This window comes from Triticum urartu, chromosome 1 (genome assembly GCF_003073215.2).
Source record: "Triticum urartu cultivar G1812 chromosome 1, Tu2.1, whole genome shotgun sequence".
Taxonomy (NCBI): domain Eukaryota; kingdom Viridiplantae; phylum Streptophyta; class Magnoliopsida; order Poales; family Poaceae; genus Triticum; species Triticum urartu.
The window spans coordinates 567,147,951-567,172,169 of NC_053022.1; the positions used below are offsets into that span (position 1 = coordinate 567,147,951).

At 46.8% G+C, this 24,219-nt stretch overlaps 2 pseudogenes; one reads left to right on the top strand and one right to left on the bottom strand.

Moving 5' to 3' along the window:
- The first annotated feature begins 33 nt into the window (after positions 1–33).
- On the top strand, positions 34–17,596 carry LOC125533192 (annotated as a pseudogene).
- A 697-nt stretch (positions 17,597–18,293) lies between these two features.
- On the bottom strand, positions 18,294–23,797 carry LOC125533193 (annotated as a pseudogene).
- Positions 23,798–24,219: the final 422 nt, after the last annotated feature.

The following is a 24,219-nucleotide window of genomic DNA, read 5'->3' on the forward strand; positions in this document are numbered from 1 at the left end:
TCTCCCGGTGAGTGACAAACACCACTAGCTCAGCGCAGCTCCCTCGCTCTCACTCTCACCCAACTTTCTTCCCGCCGGCCAGCCGCGCGCTTCATCACATCCATCCATCCATATATCCATCCATCGGTCCCCGAGCACTGTGGCGGCGCCAGCCATGGAGACCGGCGACGACCCTGCATTCGTCGCGGAGGACACCGTCACCTGCATCAGGCTCGCCGTCGCCTCCAACGTGGAGATGGTAATCACTCTGTCCAGCTTCATTCCAACAACCATGCCATGCAGTGGCGAATCTTGCACAAAATTGAAGGGTAGGCTCGGAACATCAAGTTTCTAAGTCTACTGAGCAAATTCATTGCAGTTTACATGTTAAACACCTCAGTATAATTCTCAAGTTGCATGTTTAGCTGAAATATGATTTTTGGAGGGTAGGCTTCAGCCTATTGAAGCCCCCCTAGTGGAATCGCCACTGATGCCATGGCGTCTTCATCTCCTCCTCCTCCTTGTTCTTCATCTTGCACTGCCTACACAAGGACACAAAGAAAGCAATCATCAAATTAATTAACAACATTAATCAACGATTGCATTGCAGGTGAGGGCGCAGCCGATGAACGAGGAGTTCCCGGTGACGCACCCGAGCCAGCTGGCCGCAAACCGGGCGCTGGGCCTGCCGTTGCAGCTCGGCTGCTGCGACTCCTGCGGCGCAACGGACCTCGCCAAATGCGAAGGTAATTGATTGATTTTTCTTCAACAGTGTCTCTTCGGTTAAGTGATGAATATAGACAGTAGTGGCACTACGGACATGCAGCTAAAACTCTTTTGGTCAGCTAGCTAGTTCAGTCAGTGTGTGATAATCCTGCAAAACATGGTTCAGTCAGTTAGTCAGTGTGTGATAATCCTGCCAAACATGGTTCAGTCAGTTAGTCAGTGTGTGTGAACTGAATTTGGGACAATTTTTCAGGCTCCTGAAACTAGACAGAAACCAAACTGAACGGTATTCAAACAAGTTCAATTTATCGCAAAATAACTAATTACCTAGGTAGCTGGATATGATATGGTCACAGCTGAGCTGAGTACTCACTTGAGTGTTATACATTTTTGGTAAAAACAATTCTGCAGCAGCATTTAACTCAACTGAGAGATGCCTCGTGTTCCTGAGCTTTGTGTGATACTCAAAAAACTTGGCTGCAACAATAGCTTCTCTTTCCACCTGGAAAATGTTCAGCCAAGTCAGTTTACTGAACATAGCATAACTAGACCTTGGTTAGATCACTTTATAGGAACATACGATTCTGAATCAGAGACAGTACCCATATGTGTGCATGCTGCATCTTCATTTTTTTCTTCTGGCAAACTCATCTTCTCATGGCTGGCTCAAGGTCATTTCGGGTTCATCAAGCTGCCCGTGTCCGTCTACCACCCGAGCCATATTGCCGAGCTGACCAAGATACTCAACATGATCTGCGTCAGCTGCCTCCAGTTCAAGAACTGCAAGGTACTACATGCAGAAACTAAACCCTGCCCAGCCCAGGAGTACTTTGATCGGTGATGTTTAGATGCCAGTATTAATACAGAGTTTCTCAATTTCGCAACAGAAGCGGAAAAGCAAGGGAAAGGAGAGCGACTTCACCTCATGTTCATACTGTCAGGTAATTAAGTGATAACTGATGAAGAAGACCAGACTGTTAAAGTCTCCTTTAAGATCGCATTAGTAGGGCCTGATTGGTCTTCATAATATGAACTTACATATGTTGTCTACTCTAATTCCCTGAAAGGATCCCAAGGTAGGCGAATCGACTGATAGATACATCAATAAATGAAACGGTGATGGTGCTTCTTCTTCCCCAAAAATTGCTACAGCAGAGATGGCATTAGCCGGAAGATGATGAGCTGAAATATGCAAGTGAACCTAGCATAACATGTATTTTGCCAGAAAGTTTTCCGATCCAACTTGAAAACAACAGGTGTAGAGTTTAAAATGAATGCATCACCACCTACAGTATCAATTATCTCAAAAGGAAGCAAATGTCATGCTTTGTTTAACACGCATAGTTCAGTAGCCAATTAAATTAAGACTATTGTCTGTCATGCTTTGCTTAACACACATAGTACAGTATCCTACACATTTGTTATCACTAAATTCCACCACATTACCCAAACCCTCAAACAGTACAAATATCCGCTCAAATTAAGACTATTAGTTAAGTTATTAGTAGCTTAGAGTCAAAGTTATTAGTGGCTGGCTGGTGTTAGTTCCTAGTTGTAGGTTTATTAGTATCTTAGTTAAGTTATTAGTAGCTTAGAGTCAAAGTTATTAGTGGCTGGCTGGTGTTAGTTCCTAGTTGTAGGTTTATTAGTATCTTAGTTAAGTTATTAGTAGCTTACAGTCAAAGTTATTAGTGGCTGGCTGGTGTTAGTTCCTAGTTGTAGGTTTATTAGTATCTTAGTTAAGTTATTAGTAGCTTAGAGTCAAAGTTATTAGTGGCTGGCTGGTGTTAGTTCCTAGTTGTAGGTTTATTAGTATCTTAGTTAAGTTATTAGTAGCTTAGAGTCAAAGTTATTAGTGGCTGGCTGGTGTTAGTTCCTAGTTGTAGGTTTATTAGTATCTTAGTTAAGTTATTAGTATCTTACAGTCAAAGTTATTAGTGGCTGGCTGGTGTTAGTTCCTAGTTGTAGGTTTCTGAGGAGCATGCCATGTGTACAGTACAAGCACCAATTAATTATGTTTTGCCATGGTTTATTATTTTAATTGGACTATTGTTTCTCTTAATCCCTCTATCTAACTAACCAGCCACTATTATTTCTTTTGCCAAATTCTGCAATCCTCTCTTTCTAGGATCTCCCACCGCTACATGTTGCAAAAGTCGAGAAACCCAATGGAGCCCTTACCTTGGAACTGAGAGTGCCATCCAGGAAAGAACTGGAAGAGGGATTTTGGAGCTTCCTCGATCAGTTTGTTCACACAAAGGGCAGATCTCACTGCCGCCGTTTATTCACAGAAGAGGTACTAGCTAGTACTAGACAGAGAATTGTTCCCCTCGTAGCAAAATCCTCAGAACTTTGTTGCTGTACTTTGCATTAGAAATGGTCACAGTGAGACAAATCAATAAATACTTCAAGAATTAATGAATAGGAACTACTAGGAGATACTCACATTTTGTTCCTCTGTTTCTTAGGTTCGGAAAATAATGGAGAAGATTCAAATAACTGTATGTTGATAACGTGTCTTCATGTATATATCTTCTGAAGGGCCCTCAACTCAAGATGTCACCTTCACAAGTCAGCCTGCAACAAAACAATGGCAGCAGAAGATGAAGTCGCTCTGTATCAGCAAGAGGTCAAGATTTTCATGCCGTGGTGTGATCACGGGTGACCCATACATTCCCATGAATGTGGTAGGAGTGCCTGACGAAGTAGCAAGACGGATGTCGGTACAAGTGCATGTGACAGAGTACAACATTGCTCAGCTGCAAGGCATGCTGGATAGAGGTCTTTGTCTGACACATGAAGATGCTAATTCCATCACGCACTCCTTGGATGTGGGGAAAGCAAATAAGAAACGCATCATGCTGAAGGTTGGTGAAACGGTCAGCCGCAGAATTCTAGATGGAGATACTGTATTTATCAATAGGCCACCAAGCACCGACAAGCACTCAGTCCAAGGAATGTATGCCCATGTTCATAGTGATCACACCATCAAGATCAACCCACTCATATGTGGACCACTTGGAGCTGATTTCGATGGTGATTGTGTCCACATATTCTTCCCAAGGTCAGTGTCAGCAAGGGCTGAAGCTACAGAGCTCTTCACGGTGGAGAAGCAGCTGGTGAGCTCTCACAGTGCTAAACTGAACTTTCAACTTATAAATGCAATGTTCACGGGAGGGTTGATTCCCAAGAAGCAACTATCAGGTGGACCAAAGTGGACTTTTGCTCAGATTCTAGAAACATTACTGCCAGAGGAGAACAGAATGTTAGTCAGAGACTTGGTTACTGGCACAATCACCATCTCATCAGTTTTGTCAACGATGAGTCCAAAGGAGGCCGTAGAATTTCTGAATCTTCTGCAGCCCCTGCTGATGGAATCATTATCTATTGATGGCTTCAGTATAAATCTGAGAGACTTCACTGTCGAAAATTCAATACCAGAGATGATTCAGCATAAGGCACTTAATCTTGACAAGTTACGGAAACCAATTGTGGACTTCATCGCTTCTTCTTCTGATATTCGTTTGTTGGTTGATCAAAAGAGTGACTCTGCCATGAACAAAGTAGTGGAGCAGATTGGTTTCTTGGGAACTCAGCTGCAGTGCAACGGAAGATTATACTCTAGCAGCTTAGTGGAGGATTGCCTATCCAAGTCACTGAGCAAATGTGGCAGCAGCAGCAACGGTGGCCATCCTTTGGAGGCACATGGTTTTATCAGAAGCTCATTTTATAAGGGACTGAACCCATATGAGGACCTACTCCATTCGATATCTGCAAGGGAGAAGATAATACACGCATCTAAAGGACTAATGGAGCCGGGCACTCTCTTCAAGGACATGATTGCAATGCTCCGAGATGTTGTAGCATGCTATGATGGAACCATAAGAAACTCGTGTGGAAATTCAGTTGCTGAGTTTGACTCGACAGAATCATCGAGTTATGTGACACCAGGAGATCCTGTTGGTATCTTGGCAGCCACTGCAGTTGCAAATGCTGCATACAAGGTGGTGTTAGATCCAAATCAGAACAACATGACCTCCTGGGACTCGATGAAGGTAAGAGGCTCAATTGAACAGTTCCATCTAAGACTCCAGTTCACATGTTTTGACTCCTGATCTTTGAATTTACAGGAAGTGCTACTTACAAGAGCTAGCTCTCGAAATGAAAATGACCAAAAAATAATCTTGTATCTGAGTAAATGCTCTTGTGGGAATAATTTTTGCACGGAAAGAGCATCACTAGCAGTTCAAGCCTGCTTAAAGAGGACCAAAGTAGAAGACTGTGCTACTGAGTTCTCAGTCCAGTATGTAGCATTCATAAGTAACTACTCCCTCTGTAAACTAATATAAGAGCGTTTAGATCATTAAAGTAGTAATCTAAACACTCTTATATTAGTTTACGGAGGGAGTACTTCTTACACATTTCAGCGTATATGGTGCTAGGCTCAGAATCATTGTCTTGTTTCAGGTATCAACACCAAAATATGGAAGCAACACATTGTCTTGTTGGCCATATTCACCTTGACAAGGTATTTTCTCCTACTTCTCAAATATTATCGTTGTTTCAGCAATATCATCAAGATTTTATGTTGAAGAAATAATTATGTGCCCGTATAGAAGCAACTGGATGAAATGAACATAAGTATGGAAGATATTCTTCAGAAATGCCAGGAAGCTATTTGTGAACGCTGAAAGAAAAAGGGGCAAGTGTATCAAGTTCTGAAGAGAATTGTACTGAGTTCAAGGTGATTTGATCTTTTCTGGTTTTGAACCTTCAAATAGCATGGGAGACTCATATTTCAATTAGCTTAAAGAATATTCCAAAAAGTATATTTGGATTTACTATTCAGATTGACTAAGATTTGATTTATTTTTCTAGTGACTTAAGTTGAATAATGTCTTTCAATGGGTATTTATGCATTAGGGACTTCCAACCATGCTATACTGAGAAAATCAAGCATGAATTTAAATAATCTATGACTTCTTAACATATACTGACATTTCTTATTTGCAGTGAATGTAAGTGCTGTGCGACTTGCGGTAAACGTCTTGCCTATCCTGGCAGATGTGTTGCGTGTTATATAGCAGGGTTGCGAGCCCAAATACGCGTACAAGTCGGTTAGGAGATTACATCTTGGAAAGGAAGAAAAGCTAGAGATAGAGAAGATAAAGATTACAAGATACTCATCTAACTAACTACTTCCAACGGTGGTGAACTCCTCCTTGTACACGTAATGCATGCGCAATATTATCATCATGTTTGACACCCTCCCTTAATCACAACTTCATTAGGTTGAGATTATGCCTGAAGTCTTCAAAACTTCTTATAGGCAGAGCTTTGGTAAAGCCATCAGCAACTTGGTCTTGAGAATGAATAAACCGAATATCCAAAATCTTATTTGCAACTCTTTCTCGAACAAAGTGAAAATCTATTTCAATGTGCTTGGTCCTAGCATGAAAGACTGGATTTGCTGACAAATAGGTAGCACCTAGATTATCACACCACAAACATGGAGCTCTAGTGCTTTTTATACCTAGTTCCTTTAAAATTGACTGCACCCATATGATCTCTGCTGTTGCATTAGCCAATGCTTTGTATTCTGCCTCTGTACTGGATCTTGAAACTGTGGCTTGCTTTCTTGCACTCCAAGATATCAAATTTGGTCCAAAGAATACCGCAAAACCACCAGTTGAGCGTCTATCATCTAGACACCCAGCCCAGTCCGAGTCAGAAAAGGCACTGACAAGTGCAGAGGATGACTTGCTGAAGCTTAGGCCAATGTTCAACGTGTTTTTCACATATCTTACTATACGTTTTGCAGCAGTCATGTGAACAGTGGTAGATGCATGAAGAAACTGACATACTTTATTGACAACAAAAGAAATATCTGGTCTAGTCAATGTTAAGTATTGAAGTGCACCTACCAGGCTCCTGTATTTTGTACTATTTTCTGAATTCAGAGGCTCTCCTTCAACAAGAGACAATTTTTCTGTGCTAGACAAAGGAGTAGGTGCAGACTTACAACTTTGCAAACCAGCCTTTTTTACCAAGTCTGTTGCATACTTTTCTTGAGAGAGGTGAAGACCATCCTTGTGTTGTTTGACCTCAATACCAAGAAAGTAGTGTAGATCTCCTAGATCCTTTAGAGCAAACTCTGCACTTAAATCCTTCAACGGTGCTGTTATTGCTTCATCAGATGAACTTGTTACAATTATATCATCAACATAAATGAGAACAAATATGGATATTCTTGACTTGTTATAGATAAATAACGAAGTGTCAGACTTTGAAGGAACAAAACCAAGTGTTCGCATCTTTTTACTGAGGCGAGAATACCATGCTCTTGGGGCCTGTTTCAGTCCATACAAGGCCTTGTCAAGTTTGCACACATGAAGTGGTGCATGTGCATTTACAAACCCAGGAGGTTGTTTCATGTAAACCTCTTCTTCCAGAACACCATGGAGGAACGCGTTCTGAACATGTAGCTGTCGTAGACTCCATCCCCTAGACACAACAATGGACAAGACAAGGCGTATGGTAGCAGCTTTAACAACTGGACTAAATGTGTCCTCATAGTCAATACCATATCTTTGTTTGAACCCCTTTGCAACGAGTCTAGCTTTGTAACGATCAATGGTTCCATCAGCTTTTCTTTTTATCCTAAAGACCCACTTACAGTCAATAAGATTTTTACCTTTTCTTGAAGGGACCAAGTGCCATGTTTTATTTTTCCTTAGTGCCATAATTTCATCATGCATTGCCTTTCTCCAATTAGCATCCCCAAGTGCTTCTTCAAGAGTGTTGGGTTCTCCTGGTTCACCTGTTGAACAAATCATCCCATGTTTTGTAATATGTTTATAATCAATAGGTTTAATTTTGCCTTGCTGTAGCCGTGTGCGACGTGGAGTAGTAGCAGGAGTCGCTACAGAGAGCCCCGGCGCAGAGGATCCCACGCCTGGATCAGACTGATCCCCCCCCGATCCCAAGGAGGATCCGGACGCGGCTCCAGAACCGGTGGTGTCGGCAGCGTCAGGTTGGTCGGGATCTTCCGCGGTCGTCCGCTGCGACACAAGCGGCAAACCAGCCACAGAAGATCTGGGCCGAGCCGCATCATCATTGCCTCGTGATTGCCTAGGCCCGGCCTCGTCAGGATCTGTCCCCGCCTCAGCCCGGCGAGTCGCTGCCCGCCGCTTGTAGACGACTGGTTGGGCCTCAAGCCGCGCGCGGCCCAGGCCAGCGCCAGCCTGCCATCTGCTGGACGGTGATTGGCGCGGACGAGGGGAGTCACCGCGTCCATCCGGATTCTGCCGCGTGGCTGACGTGGATGGTTCAGCGCGCCCACCTGCGGCTGTTGGGGCTGTCGCAGCAGATTCGCTGCAAGGCACCGATCCCGAGGTGGATTCGCTGCACGACAGCTCCTGGGCAGATCCCGAGGGAGATTTGCTCCCCAGCTCAGGGCACATAAAATATGGATCCGCTACCGTATTCTCTTCGCCATTTTCGATGATTTCTTCATGAATTTTTTCTGCATCACCACAAGACTCATAAAGGCTATTAGTAGTAGGGTTAGTCATATGATCATCACAATTATTAATGCCCCCTTGATCATAGCCAGAGAGGTGAGGTGGTAAAAGCAAGATTTCCTTGCGTAAGAGAGCTCCGACATTAGGATGTAGATTAGCGAAAGGAAATTTGGTCTCATCGAACACGACATCGCGTGAGATGTAAACCCGTCCGGTGGAGATGTCAAGGCACTTGACACCTTTGTGCTGGGCACTATAGCCAAGAAATGCACATTGTTTGGACCTATACATGAGCTTGCGGCTATTGTACGGACGGAGATTTGGCCAACAGGCACATCCAAAAACACGGAGAGATGTGTAGTCTAGTTTGACATGGAGGAGGCATTCCATAGGTGTTTCATTATTGATGACACGGCTAGGAAGCATGCTGATGATATGGACAGCTGTAAGAAACGCCTCGTCCCAAAATTTGAGGGGCATGGACGCCCCTGCTAGAAGAGCTAAACCGACCTCAACTATGTGTCTATGCTTGCGTTCGGCCGACCCGTTTTGTTGGTGAGCGTGTGGGCATGACACATGGTGGGATATGCCTATATTTTGGAAGAAGGAATTGAGTTTCTCGTATTCCCCTCCCCAATCGGATTGGACAGCTATAATTTTGTTGTCAAACTTCCTTTCAACAAGTGCTTGGAAGTTTTTAAACACTTGAAACACATCGGACCTTTTTTTTAAGAAGATAGATCCATGAGAACTTGCTGTAGTCATCAATGAAACTCACATAGTAGGTGTGTCTACCAACAGAGGAGGGAGCAGGCCCCCACACATCAGAGAAAATCAGTTGCAAAGGCTTAGTGGAGACACTAGTAGATATGGGATATGGTAATTGATGACTTTTAGCACACTGGCATGAATCACAAATAGTTTCAATATTTCGCTCACCAACAAACGGGAGCTTATTTTTCCTAAGTAACTTTTCAACTAAACAAAAAGAGGCATGTCCTAAACGATCGTGCCATCGTGTGGACGAAAGCTTGATAGCACCACAAGCTTGTTTATTGAATCTTCTGAACTCCGGAATCAACGTGTAGAGCCCTCGAACGCATCTACCTCGATAAAGAACTTTCCTCGTGGCCTGATCCTTGATCAAAAAGAAATAAGGATGAAACTCAAGAAAAACATGATTGTCAATGGCGATTCTATGAACAGACAGAAGATTTTTGTGGGCACTAGGAACATGCAAGATTCTTTTGAGATGTATTTTGCGACTAGGGGTATTAAAAATTGAATGACCAATGTGACGAATACCCATACCTTCACCACTGGCCGTATGGATTTGATCCTTGCCATGATACTTTTCCTTCATGGTGACCTTCTCAAGCTCATTGGTGATATGGTTTGTGGCACCACTGTCGACATACCAGTTTGTGTCGATCCCGTAGGAGCCATCGGCAGCCGCAGCCACCTTTTCTTCATCTTGTGAGGAGTCACCATCATCCTCTTCATAGCGGTACCAACAATCCTTCGCCGTGTGACCAGGCTTGCCACAAATTTGGCAGCGAGGTAAGTCCAGACGGGATCTGTTGGAGCCGCCGCCACGACGCCCTTTTGAGCTGCCGGAGCGCCCGCCGCCACGAGCGTTGTTGGAGTAGCCGCCACTGCCGCCAGATCCGAACCTCCCCTTGCCACGAGAGGAGGCACGAGAGAGAGAGCCACCGCCGCGGCCTCTGGAGACGGAGTTTGCCGACGACTTGAAGCCGCCGCCGGAGCCGTTGTACTGCGCATGCGTTGATCAAAATTACTGAGCATGGAAAAGAGTTCATCAAGTGTTACTGGAGTGACGCGGGCGTCCAAGGCAGACACAAGGGGCTGGTAGTCCTGGTCTAGCCCATGGATGATGTAGGACATGAGTTCATCGTCCTGGATGGGTTTGCCCACCGCGGCGAGCTCATCGGCAAGGCCCCTCATGGCGGCGAAGTAGGTGGCCACCGATTGGTTGCCCTTCTGCGTGTTGATCAGCGTTGTACGGATGTTGTTGACGCGGCTGAGTGACTGCGACGAGAACATGCTCGCCAGCGCCACCCAGAGTTCCCTCGCCGTGGTGATCGCGGTCACCGTGACGAGCACCTCCTTTGAGAGGTTTTGGAGCAGGTATCCTAGGACCTGCTGGTCCTCCCTCACCCAAAGTGGATGAAGAGGATTTGGCCCCTTGGTTTCCTTCCCAGCAGCATCTTTGGTGGTGTGGGTTTTGGCTGGCTCGGTGCCCGTGCCGTCGACGTAGTGGAAGACGCCGGCGCCCCGCAGTTGCGGCGTGATCTGTGTCCGCCATAGGATGTAGTTGGTGCGGGAGAGTTTCTCCGTTACTCCACCGCTGAGCGACGACTGGGAGGAGGAGGAGGTGGAGGAAGACATGGCTGCGCACGGAGATGGGATAGCTAGGGTTTAGTGGAAGAAGATTGCTCTGTATACCATGTGCGACTTGCGGTAAACGTCTTGCCTATCCTGGCAGACGTGTTGCGTGTTATATAGCAGGGTTGCGAGCCCAAATACGCGTACAAGTCGGTTAGGAGATTACATCTTGGAAAGGAAGAAAAGCTAGAGATAGAGAAGATAAAGATTACAAGATACTCATCTAACTAACTACTTCCAACGGTGGTGAACTCCTCCTTGTACACGTAATCCATGCGCAATATTATCATCATGTTTGACAAGTGCTACCAGGATGCAGATGATGAGAAACACTTTGAGATCTCCTGTTTGCAGTTTTTCCTAACTGAAAGTGTCACCACACAAATATCTGAATCTTCTGCCCGAGTTGTCCAGTTGATGGTCAATACCATTTCTCCTATACTCTTGAACACGATCATAAAAGGTAAACCAAGAATTCACATTCATACTAGGTATCATGCATATAGAAAATCCAGATGAATATGCTGATAGCTACGACTTATGCAATTCTGCTTGCTAAAAGAGACATTCTTGCATCTTCTCCCAGGTGATCCACGAGTCCAGGAGGTGAACAAAATATGGGTTGAACCGAAAGCCACATGTTGGGTCCAACACTCCCGTACAGAACAGAAGGGTGAATTGGCGCTGGTAATCACGGTGAATAAAGCCTCAATTGGAGAGAGTGGTGATGCCTAGGGAACAGCAATGGACGCATGCATCCCTGTGATGGATCTGATCGACACTACCAGGTCTGTGCCCTACAGCATCCAACAAGTTTAGCAAGTAATTGGAATTTCATCCGCCTTCGGTCGAGTCACACAGGTCTAGTAACTTCTTGCCCTTTTACCTTTCTCATGAATTCAGTAGCTTCTATTACAGCATTACTCACGTTCGGCTCTTTTTTCCCTTTTTCCTTTCGACCATCCTTGCAGCACCTTTCAAAGGCAGTTGTAATGGTTACAAAATCAGTTCTCAAAGAACACATGACAACCGTTGCAAGCAGTATGACCTGCACAGGTAAGTTGCATGGCTTCAACAACTATGGTTACAGGGCCACATTCCAGTCCCTCAAGATTCAGGCACCCTTCATGAAGGCTACACTCTCTGTAAGTCCTCAGTTTGGCTTTATTTTGAACTCCCATTTTGATGGGCAAGTGTAGATGATGACTAAAAAAATGAGAAAAACATGTTGCAGAGGCCAATGCAATGCTTCGAGGAGGGTGCCAAGAAGGTCTACTCTGATCACCTGGATAACATTGTGTCCACCTGCTCTTGGGGCATTCTTGCACCAATTGGGACTGGTTCAGCCTTCAAAATCCACTGGAATGATGAGAACATGGTAAAACGAACATTTTACTTGCATATGTTCTCTCATCTGTGCAGCAGGTAATTATATTCTCCCTTCTCGTATGAACCTCTTGATCTTTTACAGCCAGCGAGCAGTGGGGACCTTGGAGGGTGTGGTTTATATGAATTCCTCACAGCAGTATTAACAACAAAAGACACTGAAGATAACATGATTGTTTCATACGGTACTTGCTTGTATGATGTTGACAAACTTCAACAAGATGAAATCAAAGAGGCTGAAGTCAATTGTTCTGGAGGAAACAACCCAATCTCTTGGTCAGACAAGCCAAAAGGAGATCTCCTGTTGCAGGATCTTCAAGGTTGGAGAGCTGAACAAGAGCATCAGACAATGACAATTGCAAATTGGCAACATGGTAGAAACATCGCCACAGGATCGAGTGGCACTAGTGAATGGAACCAGAGCTGTTCTGCCACAAAAGTTTATCAGAGAAGGCGGCCTAATAGTAATTGGAGATCGGATGGAACACCCCAAGATGGTAACCTGAATTGGAACAAAGCAAATGCCACAGGCCCACATAACTTTGCCATTACATGGTCATCTCGCTCTGGTGGATGGGGCAGGACTAATAATCTTGGTCGAGGTCGAGGTGGTGGTAGAGGCGCAGTGTGGAAATCAGAGGGATCACACCGAGGGGGTGGTAACAATAGGTGGAAAGCCGAGGGAGCAAACACCACATACACACCGAACTTCCCCATGTCAGGAACATCTAACTCTGGTGGATGGAACAAGAAGACGGGCAATCTTGGCCCAGGTGTTGGCAGAGGATCAACATGGAAATCAAACAGACCACATCGGGGAGGTAGTAATAGTAGGATCTAGAAAGGACAGAAGATCATCAATATTGGACAAGGAGGGAGTTCAAACTTTACACCAGCGGAACAGGAGATACATGCACGAGTTGATCCAATCATGAAAGAAGCACAAAGGATCATCCGTGAATCAAGGTATAGTTTCTAGCCCAATGCAGGTCGTAAAAAATGACAAGTACTGAAAACTAGCAATAATTCTTCAGGTGCTAAGCTGGCATATAGATTATAATATGAGTGTAGGGTTTTAGTTTGAATTTCACAGTCTTAAGTAACTGCAGTGATTGAAAAATGCACCTGATCTTGTACACCCCAAGTGGCTCCTTGTCTATGTTTGTATCCCTCACTCGTAGTCTATCTACTTCCATACTTTGCAGGGATGGAATCAGGCTTTCTGAAGATGACCGGATGTTCATTGTTAAAAATATTCTCACGTATCACGCAGAGAAGGAAAAGAAGATGGCAGGGCATGACAAGTACATAGTGGTCAGCAGCTTGCCTTTCTGTCTTACGATGCATCACAAGAACAAGAACCAAAATAGAAATGCCATGACAATTCTTTTCCTGCTTGCATGCAGGTTGCTAAGCACCAAAGATTCAACAATAGGTGCTTTCACGTGGTGTCCTTAGACCGGCCCGCTATAGATTTCTCCTACATGAAGTGCCTAAAGAACATGATCATGATTCAGTACCCACGCGATGCAAGTTCATTCTGCACAAAGTACTTTACTTCCAATGGTGAAGCATAGCATGTTCATTTGTTTCAAACTGTGTGTGCTTGCAGTAGTGCAATGCCCAACCCCCTAAAATGACCTCATACTGGCTTACACGATTTATGTGGACTCAGATGCCCACAAACTTCTATAATTTCGGTGTGTGCTTGAAAATATTGTATAACTGTGATGCTATTTCTTCTGAACATTAGGAAACAAAAATCCGGTATGCTTGAACTTATATAATTTGGTATGCTTGGAAACATCCTATAATTTTGAGATAGTTTCCGAGCATCAGCAACCGAAAAGAACATAAATGCTTGCTGGAGAGTTTGTACTTCAGCAATATTCTTTGAGTTAGTGGCAAACACCAAAAAAATAAGGTTTGTCAGCTTTCAACGCTCATCCGAAAAAGCTCGAGTCGAAGAGTGGAGGTCGCTCGTAACTCGAGATGTAGGCACACGCACACGGAACAGAAAGAGTGATATATAGATGGAACGTTACTTCAAGACACCGGCCTGAAAACGTATGTCTCAAAATAACCAAGTACTAATCAAAAGCAATGACAGATTTAGAACAATTCCATGTTATTACTTGTTGTATCTTCAAACAACTCTATAACTAAAATTTAAATGACACCCAGCTATGATATTGACATGAGATGCAGATGATACACCCGCCAGGCTAGATGTACTCGCTGATTATTAGCTACAAGGAAAAGAATCATACAGGCTCAAGCAGCAGCAACTCCGGCCTTCATCTCGGCTGCGGCTTTCCTTTGGCGTGATTCAAGGTATGAATTGAGGATCGCGGGCCTGGCCGTCTCGAAGGCGCAGTAGCCTATGGCACCGAAGCATGCGGATGCGGTGTGCAGAACCCCGGGACAGGTCCTTGAGACCTTCCTCGGCAATGACCTCCTGCATCCTGCGGCTCCCCTCGGTGCCCACCCACCCTGGTCATCAGCCGTGTCTTACGACATGATCGACATCCAGCGGCGTGGTGAGCCCGACCGCCGACGAAGCCGCCACACAGCACGCTCTTGATGAGGGCGAAGGCCTTGAGGCACTCGAAGGAGGAGTAGCTGAGCACACGCTGGCGGGGAGGTTGCGGAGCAGGGTGGCGGCGTAGAGGCCGAAAAAGCCGTCGCCCGTCGGTCTGGGGATCTGGAGCAGCACCTGCCTGGAGCGGCCCGTGGCGGCGCCGGACTGCAGGCGCTACGTGATGAGCTCCTTGGGGAGCATAATGGCGGGGAGGAGATGTTGCCGCTGGCGCCAGCGTGCGGAGCAGCGACTTGGCGAGCTCGCAGTGGCCGAGGAGGAGGCTGAGCCGAGGATGCCGGTGGAGAGGCCCAGCGGCCCGTCGGTGCGGAGGATGTCTACGAAGACCTGCCAAGACCTGCATCATGACGGCGTCGTAGGTGAAGCCCCCCGCGCACGCAGGGCCGACCCTGTGTTTCGGGGGAAAACGGGCATACGCCGATGACCAAACCTATGCCTACGGCTGCCGTCACCCTACTTTGAGATATGCCGATAGCCCAGTCCTGGCCGTCGGCTTACACTGGCCGTCGGGTTACGTGGATCTATGCCGACGGCCGCCGTCGGCACAGAACGGCCGTCGACCTAGCCGCAGACATGCCGACAGCAGCCATCGGCATAAATCAGCCGTCGTTATAACTGTGAGCCCGGCGACCCCGCCCGTGACTGGCGGCTAACGCCGTCAAACCTATGCCGACGGTCGGGACGGGCGGCCGTCGGCATATCTCCGCATGCCACGTCACCGATCCGCGGCGTAGGTATGCCGACGGTAGCCGTCGGCATATCTGCCATGTCACCGATCCGCGGCACGCGCGCCCACCAGAACTCTGCCGCATCTATGCCGATCAGAGTTTAGCAAGTAATTGGAATTTCATCCGCCTTCGGTCGAGTCACACAGGTCTAGTAACTTCTTGCCCTTTTACCTTTCTCATGAATTCAGTAGCTTCTATTACAGCATTACTCACGTTTGGCTCTTTTTTTCCCTTTTTCCTTTCGACCATCCTTGCAGCACCTTTCAAAGGCAGTTGTAATGGTTACAAAATCAGTTCTCAAAGAACACATGACAACCGTTGCAAGCAGTATGACATGCACAGGTAAGTTGCATGGCTTCAACAACTATGGTTACAAGGCCACATTCCAGTCCCTCAAGATTCAGGCACCCTTCATGAAGGCTACACTCTCTGTAAGTCCTCAGTTTGGCTTTATTTTGAACTCCCATTTTGATGGGCAAGTGTAGATGATGACTAAAAAAATAAGAAAAACATGTTGCAGAGGCCAATGCAATGCTTCGAGGAGGGTGCCAAGAAGGTCTACTCTGATCACCTGGATAGCATTGTGTCCACCTGCTCTTGGGGCATTCTTGCACCAATTGGGACTGGTTCAGCCTTCAAAATCCACTGGAATGATGAGAACATGGTAAAACGAACATTTTACTTGCATATGTTATCTCATCTGTGCAGCAGGTAATTATATTATCCCTTCTCGTATGAACCTCTTGATCTTTTACAGCTAGCGGGCAGTGGGGACCTTGGAGGGTGTGGTTTATATGAATTCCTCACAACAGTAGAAACAACAAAAGACACTGAAGATAACATGATTGTTTCATACGGTACTTGCTTGTATGATGTTGACAAACTTCAACAAGATGAAATCAAAGAGGCTGAAGTCAATTGTTCTGGAGGAAACAACCCAATCTCTTGGTCAGACAAGCCAAAAGGAGATCTCCTGTTGCAGGATCTTCAAGGTTGGAGAGCTGAACGAGAGCATCAGACAATGACAATTGCAAATTGGCAACATGGTAGAAACATCGCCACAGGATCGAGTGGCACTAGTGAATGGAACCAGAGCTGTTCTGCCACAAAAGTTTATCAGAGAAGGCGGCCTAATAGTAATTGGAGATCGGATGGAACACCCCAAGATGGTAACCTGAATTGGAACAAAGCAAATGGCACAGGCCCACATAACTTTGCCATTACAGGGTCATCTCGCTCTGGTGGATGGGGCAGGACTAATAATCTTAGTCGAGGTCGAGGTGGTGGTAGAGGCGCAGTGTGGAAATCAGAGGGATCACACCGAGGGGGTGGTAACAATAGGTGGAAAGCCCAGGGAGCAAACACCACATACACACCGAACTTCCCCATGTCAGGAACATCTAACTCTGGTGGATGGAACAAGAAGACGGGCAATCTTGGCCCAGGTGTTGGCAGAGGATCAACATGGAAATCAAACAGACCACATCGGGGAGGTAGTAATAGTAGGATCTAGAAAGGACAGAAGATCATCAATATTGGACAAGGAGGGAGTTCAAACTTTACACCAGCGGAACAGGAGATACATGCACGAGTTGATCCAATCATGAAAGAAGCACAAAGGATCATCCGTGAATCAAGGTATAGTTTCTAGCCCAATGCAGGTCGTAAAAAATGACAAGTACTGAAAACTAGCAATAATTCTTCAGGTGCTAAGCTGGCATATAGATTATAATATGAGTGTAGGGTTTAAGTTTGAATTTCACAGTCTTAAGTAACTGCAGTGATTGAAAAATGCACCTGATCTTGTACACCCCAAGTGGCTCCTTGTCTATGTTTGTATCCCTCACTCGTAGTCTATCTACTTCCATACTTTGCAGGGATGGAATCAGGCTTTCTGAAGATGACCGGGTGTTCATTGTTAAAAATATTCTCACGTACCACGCAGAGAAGGAAAAGAAGATGGCAGGGCATGACAAGTACATAGTGGTCAGCAGCTTGCCTTTCTGTCTTACGATGCATCACAAGAACAAGAACCAAAACGGAAATGCCTTGACAATTCTTTTCCTGCTTGCATGCAGGTTGCTAAGCACCAAAGATTCAACAATAGGTGCTTTCACGTGGTGTCCTTAGACCGGCCCGCTATAGATTTCTCCTACATGAAGTGCCTAAAGAACATGATCATGATTCAGTACCCACGCGATGCAAGTTCATTCTGCACAAAGTACTTTACTTCCAATGGTGAAGCATAGCATGTTCATTTGTTTCAAACTGTGTGTGCTTGCAGTAGTGCAATGCCCAACCCCCTAAAATGACCTCATACTGGCTTACACGATTTATGTGGACTCAGATGCCCACAAACTTCTATAATTTCGGTGTGTGCTTGAAAATATTGTATAACTGTGATGCTATTTCTTCTGAACATTAGGAAACAAAAATCCGGTATGCTTGAACTTATATAATTTGGTATGCTTGGAAACATCCTATAATTGTGAGATAGTTTCCGAGCATCAGCAACCGAAAAGAACATAAATGCTTGCTGGAGAGTTTGTACTTCAGCAATATTCTTTGAGTTAGTGGCAAACACCAAAAAAATAAGGTTTGTCAGCTTTCAACGCTCATCCGAAAAAGCTCGAGTCGAAGAGTGGAGGTCGCTCGTAACTCGAGATGTAGGCACACGCACACGGAACAGAAAGAGTGATATATAGATGGAACGTTACTTCAAGACACCGGCCTGAAAATGTATGTCTCAAAATAACCAAGTACTAATCAAAAGCAATGACAGATTCAGAACAATTCCATGTTATTACTTGTTGTATCTTCAAACAACTCTATAACTGAAATTTAAATGACACCCAGCTATGATATTGACATGAGATGCAGATGATACACCCGCCAGGCTAGATGTACTCGCTGATTATTAGCTACAAGGAAAAGAATCATACAGGCTCAAGCAGCAGCAACTCCGGCCTTCATCTCGGCTGCGGCTTTCCTTTGGCGTGATTCAAGGTATGAATTGAGGATCGCGGGCCTGGCCGTCTCGAAGGCGCAGTAGCCTATGGCACTGAAGCATGCAGATGCGGTGTGCAGAACCCCGGGACAGGTCCTTGAGACCTTCCTCGGCAATGACCTCCTGCATCCTGCGGCTCCCCTCGGTGCCCACCCACCCTGGTCATCAGCCGTGTCTTACGACATGATCGACATCCAGCGGCGTGGTGAGCCCGACCACTGACGAAGCCGCCACACAGCACGCTCTTGATGAGGGCGAAGGCCTTGAGGCACTCGAAGGAGGAGTAGCTGAGCACACGCTGGCGGGGAGGTTGCGGAGCAGGGTGGCAGCGTAGAGGCCGAAGAAGCCATCGCCCGTCGGTCTGGGGGATCTGGAGCAGCACCTGCCTAGAGCGGCCCATGGCAGCGCCGGACTGCAGGCGCTGCGTGATGAGCTCCTTGGGGAGCATAATGGCGGGGAGGAGATGTTGCCGCTGGCGCCAGCGTGCGGAGCAGCGACTTGGCGAGCTCGCAGTGGCCGAGGAGGAGGCTGAGCCGAGGATGCCGGCGGAGAGGCCCAGCGGCCCGTCGGTGCGGAGGATGTCTACGAAGACCTGCCAGGACCCGCGTCATGACGGCGTCGTAGGTGAAGCCCCCCGCGCACGCAGGGCCGGCCCTGTGTTTCGGGGGAAAACGGGCATACGCCGACGGCCAAACCTATGCCTACGGCTGCCGTCGGCCTAGTTTGAGATATGCCGACAGCCAAGTCCTGGCCGTCGGCTTACACTGGCCGTCGGGTTACGTGGATCTATGCCGACGGCCGCCGTCGGCACAGAACGGCCGTCGACCTAGCCGCAGACATGCCGACAGCAGCCATCGGCATAAATCAGCCGTCGGTATAACTGTGGGCCTGGCGACCCCGCCCGTGACTGGCGGCTAACGCCGTCAAACCTATGCCGACGGTCGGGAAGGGCGGTCGTCGGCATATCTCCGCATGCCACGTCACCGATCCGCGGCGTAGGTATGCCGACGGCAGCCGTCGGCATATCTGCCACGTCACCGATCCGCGGCACGGCGCCCACCAGAACTCTGCCGTATCTATGCCGACGGCTTTGCCGTCGGCATAGCTATTTCTTTTACATACTTTTTTAGATGATGAACTTGAGTATGTTTAGATGATGAACTGTCATATTTATGCATAATTCCATATTATTCTGCTTTGAAATGTTGTGAAATGAATTGAAAAAGAGAAAACAAGGAAAATAAAAAAACAAAAAAAACTATGCATACGGCAAAGCCGTCGGCATATATAAGCCCAGGAGTTACCAGGGCTTGCCACGTGGCAGATCTATGCCTACGGCCATGCCGTCGGCATAGATTTTCATCTATGCCGACGGCTTTGCCGTAGGCATAGCCCTGCCGCCAGGAGAAACCAGGGAAAGACACGTGGCTGAGCTATGCCTACGGCTTTGCCGTAGGCATAGCACTGCCACCAGGAGCACCACGGAACGCCACGTGGCAGAGGTACGCCGACGGCTAGGCCGTCGGCATAGATTTCTACCTATGCCGACGGCCAAGCCGTCGGCGTACCTCTGCCACGTGGCGTCCCATGACTCGCCCGCGCTTTTGACGGCGCCGTCCGTTGCCGTCAGACGGAAAAACACTGCCGACGGCTAAACTATGCCGACGGCTGACCCCGGCCGTCGGCATAGGCCCCTATGCCGACGGCTATACTACGCCGACGGTCTGACAAGACTACACTGACGATATATACGCCGACGGGTCTATGCCGACGGCAGCCGTAGGCATAGATCTATGCCGACGGCAAAGGACCTATGCCGACGGCCCCTAGCCGTAGGCATAGACCGCGAGTTCGGTAGTGGGAGGCCCTAGGCGAACTCGACGACACGGGCCCTCTAAGTCCTAAGACCATATAGATATGTATGTGTTTGTGTGCTACATATATATATAACTCCATTTGCATAATACTAAAAGTATACTTTCAATCACACATCTTTAGTTTGAAATTTGACTACAATAGTTGTTGGACAATGCAAAATAAAACAAACATGACATGATTACCTCAAATAGGAAACACATTTATTTGCTCCTCTGTATACTTTCGCAATCTTCATTGACCTTAACATCTGGATTTTCATGCTCGGGATTAGTTCCTTGCCTATGTTCTTCACTGACATCAACAATACTTGAAGATGTAAAATACTTTGTCAAAGAACCCTTTGGTGGTTGAATTTTCAGATGTATTTATTTCTTTCTTTTTCTTTTTTCAGCACCCGACAAATGCTTATTAGGCAACATGGCATGCTAATGTCCTAATATTACAAAGCAAAGAGTAGACAACAAATTAGAAATTTATAGATCACAGAATGACAAAAAATTAGGATGATTGAATACATACTATGAAAGATTGAATTAGAAAATTATACATAAAAAATTAGATACTTCATGGGATGAATCATTGATGAATAGTTTAATATACGTACTAAAGAAACTACTGGAATTGGGGATGGACGAATGGATCAGGAACATCCGAACATGGATATTGGGTACGGACCTACGTTCGCATACATATGTATTGCCGTATTGCTGGAAGGCCGAGTTGTCGGATTGCTGCGTGCCGCGGCGGCAACAAGCGGCTGAGGCACCGAGCGAGGAACGACAGAGCGACGGGCTGATGAGACGACGAAGAAGAACTGACGAGCGACGAATGGGAAAAGTCAGATTTTTTTATTTTTGAGAAGAAAGGAAAAGCCAGACATTCCGATTGATTTGTTTCACACGTACGCGTGCATCGAGCGGCTGTAACTTGCGTGCGTGACGCTTCGCTGCGCATTACTAGGCGATTCGATGGGCCGAGCCCATCTTGTTTTCTTCCTCTCATAATTTTTCCCTTGTCTATTTTTTTGCTGGACTATACTATATGTGTACTACATCATGGGCCCCCCTTCCATCCTGGGCCCTGGGCCGTCGCCCCTCTGCCCATGCCCCAGGGCCGGCCCTGCGCGCACGCCCCGATGGCCGCCCGCGCGAGTGAGGAGGCCGAGAAGACGGGCGGATGGGGTGGAGGAGGAGTGAGGTGAGGTCGGAGAAGAGCGAGGGGAAGTCCTGAGAGCGGCTAGAGCACGGGAACGCTCCCTCGAGCAGCTCGACGATGGCATCTCGCCGCTGCCGGCGCCGGCGCCACCGCGATGGATTTGGTGGAGGACGGGGGATCCGGAGCTAAAACAAAAGTGACTATTACCTGAATCTTTTTGTGTTTGTTTGTTTTTTGAGTTTTCCGAAGTCTAGAAAAGTAGACTAACAAAAAATTAAAAATAACTAAACAAACTAAATAACAAAGAAGTAAAATAATTGAAGGTATAGGAACGTATGCTGACTGATAGTGATAGTAGTACAAAAAAGGGCATTTTTAGAGGTGATGGCACCGTCTACTGAGTACTTGCATAAAACTAAGATTCTTCTTGGTGGTGCCCAACTTTGCTAGTTACAATAATTAAGGTGTTGTGTGTAAGGAATTGATGGTTGCACGCTTGCGAAAGAAAGTAAATTGTCCAGATTGCAAAAAGTTCAGAATAAGTTGATCGAAATTGTGATTATGAGGAATAGAAAATCGGCATCCATAATTTTACAAGTGACATCTCTCCAAAGAACATAGCATAGGTGTGGAAAATATCTAATACTTTGTATTCTAGTGTGTTGGTAAAAATAGGCACGTCATCAGCCAATAACTCATACATTGTATTTAGATTATTTAAACTTTTTTGAAAACACAAACATTAAAAAAGTAAATTTGGAAAAGAAAGAAGGACATAAGTAAGAAATAAAAAACCCCAAAGGAAACCGTAAAAATAAGCAGGAGAAGAAATGAACCAGAGCCGGTCAGGAGCCTTTTGGAAAGTTTTCATAACCGACATCTGTGGGCACTAAACAGGCCAGCCTACTTACCGCAGCTCTATGTGGCAGGGCAACAGTTTGCCGCACAGAGCGGCAAATAGGATTTTCTGCTCTTACTACCTCTATAGATTTTGTTTTTCTCAAAACAAAACAAAAACCCTCTATAGATGTCGTATTGGGCCCGGAGTCTCTGAATGAAACAGAAAAAATAATAATAAGAACTCAATCCCTTCCAATCACCCGACCTGACCTACTCGGTGCTAACCGGTGCTACTTGTACAGGTTCTTCTTCATGGCAAAACTACACAAGACTTTGTGTAGCTTAGCAAAGTCAACTAGACAAAATTTTGTGTAGTTTCGTCGTGGAGAAGAAACTATACAAGTAGCACCGGTCAACATACTAACATAATGCAAGATTGATCACATCTTGGCGGCCTCTAACATCCATATATGAGGCAACCGGCCAGCTATAAACAATGGTCAATATGCAACAACAATATATCAAGGGCAACCTTAGATATAAATAAGTACTAACCTAATAGTCTCTTTCTAGCTAACCATCCTCTGAAAACTCGATGAATCAGTACTGCAGCGCGCCGGTGGCGTTGCAAAGGTTGGTGCCACAAGAATGCTATTACTAAGGTTTGGATTCCTACAATAGCCTGAAATTGCTTTGTGAATCACTTGCATACTGAATAGCAGAGGTGCGAAAGCCATGACCACACCAAGGCGGCGAAGGTCCGGCGGGCGGAGCGCGATTGGTCGTCATCGAGGGCACGGAGACGGAGGCCGAGGGGCGTCGGGATCAAGGGACCGTCGTAGTGCTTCAGGCAGTGGAGCGAGGGCGGAGTGGGAACCAACTGGAGTTGGGTTGTAGTTGTTGTGAATGAAACAACAGATAGAAGCCAACAACATCATTTTGTCCCCAGCCTCCGGCGCGCGCTGCTAGCCACGAGCCAGGGATTTAGTCCCGGTTCGTGGCCAACCGGGACTACAGGGCGGGGGCCTTTAGTCCCGACTTATTAGTTCCGGTTGATGAAGCGGGACTAAAAGCCCTTACGAACCGGGACTAATGGCCGATCCTTTACTAGTGTGTACATTTATTTGTATTGGACATGCACTTAGAGGAAGAAAGGTGGGTCTGTTACAGATGAGTAACAGGGAGCTGGTCACCGTTACCCACAGTGATAGAAGGAGGCGGGGAGTTGAGGCCAGAGGGGAGTGACAGAGTGGGTGATAATGGGAGTGGAGGCCACATGCGACGTCGCATCGGTATCCAACAACCGGTCGAAGGAGGTGGTCCCTGTTGGAGGCACGGCGCCAGCGCCGGCAACAACAGCGAGTGCTGGAGTCAGGCCTGGCAGCGTGTTTGCAAACGACCCAGCAACGTTGGTGAGGCCGGAGGAGGTGGGGGAGTCGGAGCCGTCGCCGCCGCCGGCAGCAGTTGGTGGGCGATGGAGCTGTTTGTCGCGGACAAGATCATGGGCGCCAGACGGTGAAGGCCGTGGCGTTGTGGACGCGAACGATATTGCGTACGTCGATGGAGACATTCTCGTACAACCACTCGACGATGCATTGGTCCACTGTCGACCACTTGTCGTCGCATTGCTTGACTGTGGTTGGGGAGGAGGCGAGGTGACCGTCGATGAAGCCGGAGTCAACGATGATGCCATCCATGAAACAACACCACTGCGAGTAGTTGTTGGGCTCAGCGATGTCAAGCACAACCGAGGCACGGGGCATCAACATGTTCACAGTTTGGAGAGATGCGGTGGAGGGCGGAGCAGTACTAGCAGGCGTGAACGGCGAGCCGTGTGGCGCAACCGTGCCCGTGGGAGCGGCAGAGGAGGAGGAGCCACCGTCGGATTCGAGGAGAGGATTGTTGTTGTCCAAGGCGAAGGCAACGGAGAGGGAGAGCGCCGCGCATGGATAGGCGGGATTAGATCGCGCTATCTATCTGGTTCCGTGCAAC